Here is an 8,597-nt window from a genome sequence, read left to right on the forward strand (position 1 = left end):
GTAGATGTGCAAGATATTAATAAAAGTGATGTTAATTCAGCCAGCGCTCATACCTGTATTTATTTCCTGTTTTCGGTCGAAGTCCACAGTAGTCGATTGTCGAGTTCACGTGCGTGATCATAGGTAACTAAACCTATGCACGTGAACTCGACAATCGATTACTGATTACAAATTTTAAAAAGAGGATAACACGGTGTAGGCAACACCGATTTTTGTCGTTGTTCTCTGTACTGACAGCACTCCAAATTTACAAAAAAATGAGCTCAATGTTAAAATTGACCGGAGTTCTCCTTTAAAGCGTGACTTCTGAGGATATTTTTCTCTAAAATAATCTATTTTTAACATTACGTAACATTGCCACCTAAAAGAATGACAGGTGACAGGTGAGCTGGAGTTGAGCCGAGCTTCCGCTTTACCAAATATCTCCCGGGGGAGAGGTTCCCCTTATATAGTCACTCGTCTTACTATTGAGTCAGAGGAGGAAAAGAGCTCTTTTGATGAGGCACTGAATGTTTTATGTTTATTGCAACAGAACACATCAGTTTCAATACAACACTTAAATAAACATTCTCGAGGTTCTCCACTGGCCGCCGAGGGAACTCTGAGCGAGAACACACTCTCTTTGAAGTGAAACTAGCAGTAATTCTAAGAATAGCCTGTAAGGGTGGATTTCCTGCAGGGGTTCAGTCTGCAAGACTGCCGAATGACTAAAGAAACGTTGTCAGCAAGATGGTAGAAAACTGCACATTTCTTGTCTATTCCACCCACTGCCACTTATACCAACGACGGAAATAAGCGCAGTTACAATAGCTTAATATGTGGGAGAGCGTTGCTGTAGAGAGGGATGATATTGTATTGCAATATGAAGCACTTCAAAGTCAATACCAAATCAAAACTAGTTAGCACATTATTTGTAATCGAAAAGGTTTAATGACAAAATATGGTTATGGTTACACTTAAAATAGTTACAAAATAGATGTATGAGATGATTATAATTTATACCATTAATTGTGCCCAGCATATATGAAATATGTTACCAGAGAGAGAGAGAGAGAGTGTGTGTAGAGAGTAAGAGGAAAGAGGAGGTAAAGAGAGAGAGAGAGTAGAGAGAGAGAAAGAGGTGTAGATAGTAAGAGGAAAGAGGAGGTAAAGAGAGAGTGTAGAGAGTGTAGAGAGAGAGAGAGAGAGTGTCTGTAGAGAGAGAGAGAGAGTGTGTGTATAGACAGAGTGTGTGTAGAGAGTAAGAGGAGGTAAAGAGAGAGAGAGTGTGTAGAGAGAGAGAGAAAGAGAGAGAGAGAGAGAGACCCAAGAAAGGGACCCATAGAAGAAGAGAGACAGAGCAACAGTTGCAATCTTGTTTTATCCTTTCCTGACCATGTGACTTTAACCCAAATGAGAGACGTTCAAGCTGACCAATCAGATAATTACACTCCCCCCACCGTACTAAAGGTGTGACAGTTCATCGACCCCGAAGTACACACATCTTGGCCTACAGGCCTTGATCACTATCAGCCGCTCTGAGCCTTTAGGAACTACAAATGCTCCTTGTGGGAGAAAGAGGGGTGGAAAACAGTAAAGCACATGTCTTTGTTCGTTTCAGATATCTTGGATTATTTTCAATCCTACACTGAATATCCGATTCAATCACTCCGCAGAAGTAGCAGTGCTTCGCCTTCTGAGAATATAGTTCCCAGTGTGTGTACGGTTAGAAGAGGCTGTGTCTCATGTGACCTTGTTATTTGAACACGCTGTGACTATACAAATCACAACATGTAAATAGGAAAATGTTGGCGTTATTTTGTCACTTATTGGGAGCAGTCGGGACATTATTTATTTATTTATTTTTACAGATCGGGCTCGGGTCGGACTCGGCTCATTTAGCTTCTCTCCTTTCATCATGCCCATAATATACGTGCAGAGCAAAAAAAAGAGTTTTGATTGGATTACCACAACAAACAATGAGCCTGAAGCCTTCAACAGTGGATGCTGTTCTTCTTCTTCACAACACTCGCGAATAAACAGCGAATGATGACCAACGTGCATGTAGCCGACTCAGTTCAACAGAGTTTTTTATTTATTATATTTGTATTATTATTTAACGTTAGCCAGTTGGCGAAGAGTTCTTTGAAACGTTGTTCTTCAGTAAAGTTACTTAATATCAAAAAAAGGTCGGCCGTAAATCTTTATTTACTGCTGGATCACATTTGGCTGTATAATATTCTCCACTGCATGCTTATGCTTCTCTGTAATGGACAGTCTGTATTAAAATCTGTGGGCATAATTGTCGGTGGTGGTAGTTATGTTTGAGGCCTATAATAAAATTTTACCTCTTTGTAGCGTGTGTGTGTGTGTGTGCGCGTGTGTGTGTGTAGCAGAGAGCGCGCGTCAGAGAGAGCTTACAGTGATATTGATGCTGGTCTCGGGTCGGGTTCGGGCTGATAAATTGCAGATGTTGTCGGGCTGGAGCTGAGTTAGGGCTTGAGGAAACTGCGCAAGTTGGATTGAGTTTGTGTGTGTGTGTGTGTGTGTGTGTGTGTGTGTGTGAGTGTCAGTGTTTGCCACATTGAGAATGTTGTACAGGATCACCCCTTCATTTGTGTCTATGTATGATACGCATTGTGTTGGATTTTTTAAAAATAAATAAAAATTATTTTGCCCACATTTGTCCCCAATACGGTTTTAATTGGATATTGGACATTTCAGTGAAACTTAAGGTGTGTGAAAACCCCGTACACGTCCATACACTTGAGATGCACAGAGATGATCAGATACAGGACATTTCTGATTACACACACTAGATGTGTTCAGAGATTTCCAGTATACCAACAATTGCTGATGTTGTAATGTTTAAATCCTGGTAAGCATGAGGCCAAGAAAGTTCTCAATTCTTATAGATTTATTAAAATCCTAAAGCAATCCAACAGTGCCAGATGTACATAATGGTCAGCATGTACAACACACTTCAGCTCTTACTCTACACCTTTTACAGGTGACAACATGTGGACTACAGCGCCATCTCCTGACTAATACACAAACACTACATTCCCCCATTACTTAAAGGATTAGTTCACATCAGAATGAAAGTTTCCTGATAATTTACTCACCACAATGCCATCCAAGATGTTCATGTCTTTCTTTCTTCAGTGGAAAAGAAATTAAGTTTTTTGAGGAAAACATTTCAGGATTTTTCTCCACACAATGGACTTCACCGGTCACCAAATTGTTGAAGTCCAAATCAATGCAGTTTCAAAGGGCTCTGAAGTGCTTCAAAGGGCTCTGCACGATCCCAGCTGAGGAATAGGGTCTTATCTAGCGAAACGATCACTCATTTTCTAAAACAAATAAAACTGTATATACTTTTTAACCACAATTGTTCGTCTTGTGCTGGTGTGCGACGCGCCAGGCATTACATAATCACGTTGGAAAGGTCACGCTGGACGTAGGCGAAAGTACCGCCCCATTGTTTACAAGCGTGGAGAATACTTAGCGGGCGTTACCCTCGGTTTGGGACGGGACTGGAGTATTTTGCACCGTATTTCCAAATTCCATGGCTTGGTGGAACAGGTAAAAACACAGGAGCAAGATGGGCTAACGCCGCCGATGTACCCGAGTCACTCTTAGCCACCCGTGCTGCCGACTTGGCCAGTGTTGCTATATTCATAGACGCGCACAGTCCACTCTTACGCACACACACTGCACACATTGCCGCATATTTAAAAAGTGCAGATTTCTTTCTTGTTTATTTTTCTCTTACGCTTTTAAAGTTGAATTGTGTTTCGGTAACACTTTATAATAACTGCACGCTATTAATCATAAGTTAAGCATTAGTAAACAGTTAATTCATCATTTATAAAGCATGGATAGACATTGATAAGCAGTTTATAAATACAGCTATAAATGCTTTATTTTTGATTAATAAGCATATCTATAATGCGTTTAATAATAGTATTTTCTTAATTTGAATGATCAATTTATCATTTCTAAATGAAGTATTGGATTATTTACAAACCGGTTATTTAGGAGTTGTTGTCAGTGGTTCATAAGATGACTTAGAAAGTGTAAGTAAACGATTAATAAACTATTTAAATGTAACATTATAACCCACATAGGGTAAATAATCAGGCGCAAGGCGGTAGTGCAGCTTCAATCAACAGGCACATTTTTTATTCAAATAATTCAACATTAAAAAAAGGTGTAACAGATCTTCAATGCAAATACCCACAAAGAAAAACTAATAAATGAAAAGAAACAAAACAAAGTATATAAAAAAACGAAAACAACCCACAGATAGCCACGGGTTACCTATATCGTGAAGAGTGGCATTCAGAGTGCTCTCACCACAACAACGCTCACAGCAAATCACACTGCAAATCTACCAAAAAGAAAGAAACACAAATAAAGTGACCAAACCACCACACGATCCCAGCCACCTCACCACCGCCATCCACACAGTGAGGGTAACCCGGAAGCCATCGTTGGTTAAAAAGAAATCTACAAAAAGAAAGAAAACAAATTAATTAACAGTGGGTAATGCAAGTAATGGTCCAACATAAACAATAAATAAACCAAAGAAAATTAAATCTAATGTAAACGGTAACCGTGCATCCCTGTAAGGGGAAACACAGTTAATTACAACAAAGAATTATTCACAATATATAAAAAACACATCAATAAAATAAAACATTCAAGATAAATGCTGCACATAATAGAAAAACATTCAAAAGTTCCCTTCATATTAAACAATACCTCTAACATCCGTTATTTCGACTGACACTCAGGCAACAATCAGTCAGGCAATAATCCGGCAAAAACACTAAAAACAAGAGAAAATAAAATCATTAAAACATAATCCTAAAAACAACTTCATAAAATTATAAAACTACTACCTCCTTAACGGTGTGTATCATATATTCAGCTCTCAATAACGCTGTGCCAGCACTTAACATAACTGCTCGTCCGCTACTCTTCTTCTGAAGTGATCAATCTGCCGCAACATCATTCACACATGACTCACAATCAATGCAGCAAAGAGGAAGCGAGAGAGCAAACTAATCTCTCTACCTACCAGCAGTTGAAGTTTTAGATGTGCCGCGACATCCATTCATCCACAACTCACAGTCAAGGACAGGAAGCAAGAGAGAGCAAACAAACCTCACTACTTCCTTATATAGCGCTAGGGCTGATGGGACTTGTAGTGCCCCAACCATGTCCCATTACATAAATATACATTCATACATCTTAAATATGTCTGTGTTCTGTATCACTGTGTTGTGTTTGTTTCCTTTTTCTGTTTAGAAGATAACTGTAAAATCTCCTTTGTAAAAGCTTTACAAGGCATAACTAGTCCTCACTTTAGATGAGCTCACAAAAACGGGACAATCAGATGGCGGCCGATGACCTGAGATTTACCATACTGAAGACGGTAGAGTCATAGTCGAGGATGAGCTGCTGAATTTTATTGTGATTAAAATGCGAACACTAAGCCATGATGATATTGTGTCGATAGTAACGAGCAGTTTCAGCTCCGAGCGGATTGAGTCTTCAAAGGCAGTTTTGTCAGAGCTCCTTCCACACTACAAACGTTGGATCTCCCACAGGGGACAAAAGAAGGACATTAACAATGTCAAAATGTGCCTGCAAGCGCTTAATGAGTGCGGTGAAGAGATCCTAAGAGTTGCACTTTCTGGATGAATTACCACCCGTCTCATTTAAACACATTGATGTGTCTGCGCTCCTTGGGAAAATGAAAAGAACTATGGGAACTCAGGTAGCTGCTTGTGAAACATTGCGGGAGGTTTCTGTTAAACTTGACAGCCGGCTGACTGCTGTGGTGGGGTACGGTGGCCCGGACGCTACTCTTTCGGTTGCCTGCCCCCCTGCTGTGGAGATACAACCGGGTCTTCGCCCGGCGCTACAGGTCTTCCTTCGACTGTGATGGAGAAGCAGCTGGGCCCTGATCCTGCCTCCTGCACTCCTTCCGGGGGGAAATGGATGGTTGACAGCAATGTATGGCGGGACCGACGACAGTCAAACAGCCCAGTCTGTAGATCCAGCCCTGGGACGAATGCAGACCCCTCCATGGAGTATGGTGGTAAAGGATGGGCGCCGACGGGAGCAGGTACGACTGAAGCAGGTATCTGAAAACACTACCCATCGAAGCCTTACACCTCGCGCTGTAAAAGCTCCAGCGAGGTATGTGAGAAAGAAAACTGGCATAATCGGGACTGGTGTGGGTAGTAATATACTAGCTGTTAAAACAAAGATGGTTAAGATATTTGCTACAAAGTTTGATCTCAGTGTAGATGCCAATACTCTCAGTGAGTACTTAAAAACGAAGCTGGGTCGGGAAGTGACATGTAGAAAAATAGAGGCGACACAGAGTAGATTCAGTTCCTTCTGTATCTCCGCTGAATGTAATGATGTGGCGGAGTTGTACGATCCGCAGCTTTGGCCGGCTGGGTCTTTTGTCCGACGCTACTATGAGCCTCGTCGCCCTAGAGGAGCAGACAGAGCTTTGTCTGGTCCAGAGGGTGCCCCCCGCTCTCGAGATGAGGGGCTGTTGCACGATAACGATGCTGGAGTGCTTGCTGCAGTTGTGAGCGAGGATGGGATGAAGGCCGGCTGTCCCGCTGGGAGAGACTAAACATATTAAATGCGTGTTGTCTCATACAACACCCGCGGGTTGCGAGTAGGACGTACTGCTCCTGATAGATCAAAACGTCTGGTTGTGGACATAATGCTGGACGAGTGTGACATTCTGTGCCTGCAAGAAACTTGGCTGGCGAAACAAGATCTGGATAAGTTGAACACTATACATATGAATTTCCATGGGGCTGGAGAGTCCACTACCGACCTCAGTACAAGGCTGGTTCAAGGTAGGATCGCTGGTGGTGTAGCTATACTGTGGAACATCAAATATGACTCAGTGGTGAATGTGATGCGCCTAAATGTTGACTGGGCCATAGGGCTAGAGTGTAATTTTAATGAAAGGAAATTTACTGTTTTAAATGTTTACACCGTTTGAATCATATGAGCATGAGGATGAATTTCTGAACAAGTTAGCTTTTATTCAGTCATTTATTGAGGATAATAGCTCATCTTGTGTTTATGTTAAGGTTGATTTTAATGCTGACATGTCAGATAGCAAATCTTTATTTGCAGCACACCTGCAGCAGTTTTGTAATGAGTCTAAATTAATTCTATCGAGTACAGCTTTGTTGCCTGACACAAGTTTTACCTATGTTAGTGAAGCGTGGAATACAACATCTTGGTTAGACCATATTGTGACCACAGCTGATGCTCATGCCTCACTGATAAATGTGGAGATTTGCTATGAACTTGCCACCTCTGACCACATACCAATTGTTGCTCTGTTAGATGTTGAGAATGTCCCCTTGCTGTCCAGAAATAATAATGCTGCTTCTTTAAGTAAACTGGACTGGTCAAAACTGAGTAAAGAGGTGGTGGCTGAATATTCATTGCGAACAGAAAATCATTTAAATAATATTGCTCTGCCTCATGAGGCTTTAATATGCACAGATATGAATTGTAAGGATGTGCAAAAATCTGTGCCATGTATGATGGTATTGTGAAATGTCTTAATGTTTCTAGTGAGCTGTTTTGTAAAAGCAATTGTAAGGTACTTAACATTAGACCTGGGTGGAATGAGTTTGTGGCTGAGAAGTATGCTGAAGCCAGAGAGGCATTTAGACTCTGGTCAGAGGCAGGTAGGCCTAGACATGGGGTATTGCTAGATATGAAAAAAACGGGCAAATGCTAGATTTAAGTATGCACTCCGTTTTATTAAGAAAAATGAAAATACAATGAGAGCAGACTCGCTAGCCAGAAAGCTACAGAACAACAACCTTACTGACTTTTGGCAAGAGGTCAAAGTAATGAATACTAATAAAACATCATTACCGGCTGATATTGAAGGTATTAGTAGTCCAGAAAAAATAGCTGAGCTTTGGCGTGAGCACTATTGTGACCTGTTTAATTGTGTTAAAAGTAACCCAGTTAGAATCGATCATGAACATATTAATTTCTCAGCAGATATGATTGTTAGGGCAGCAGACATTCATGGTGCCATCAATATGTTGGAGAGCAACAAAGCCTGCGGTCTGGACTGCATTACTGCAGAACATCTAAAATATGCCAGCCATAAGCTCTGTCCTTTGCTCTCCATGTGTTTTAATGGTTGTCTGGTTCATGGTGTCTTGCCTAATGCTATTATGTCTGTAATGTTACTGCCTGTGTTAAAAGACAAGGCTGGTAAGCTCAACAGTATTGACAATTATCGACCTATTGCATTAGCCAGTATCTTGTCTAAAGTACTGGAGAGAATACTGCTAACAAAGCTAGAAATGTATGTCCTTACTACTGACAATCAATTTGGGTTGAAAAGAAAGCATGGAACTGACTTGTGCATCTATGCTCTTAAAGAGATTGTGTTCAGGTACACAAGCCTGAGTACATCTATATTCTTGTGTTTCATTGATGCGTCAAAGGCATTTGATAGAATTAATCGTGAGCAATTGTTTGTGAAATTACTAGATAGAGGTGCCCCTAAATTTTTAGTGAGAATTTTAGTGTTTTGC

General features: G+C 40.9%; 1 long non-coding RNA gene across 1 annotated transcript; it reads right to left on the reverse strand.

Moving 5' to 3' along the window:
• Nucleotides 1-4,136: 4,136 nt before the first annotated feature.
• On the reverse strand, nucleotides 4,137-5,125 carry LOC311094233. The gene is made up of 4 exons (XR_014608610.1): nucleotides 5,066-5,125; nucleotides 4,887-4,984; nucleotides 4,747-4,813; nucleotides 4,137-4,491 (listed from the first exon to the last, which is right to left on the reverse strand). It is a non-coding gene; the product is annotated as an uncharacterized lncRNA (long non-coding RNA).
• Nucleotides 5,126-8,597: the final 3,472 nt, after the last annotated feature.

Source organism: Abramis brama, assembly GCF_963993115.1.
Source record: "Abramis brama genome assembly, chromosome: 1".
Classification (NCBI taxonomy): domain Eukaryota; kingdom Metazoa; phylum Chordata; class Actinopteri; order Cypriniformes; family Leuciscidae; genus Abramis; species Abramis brama.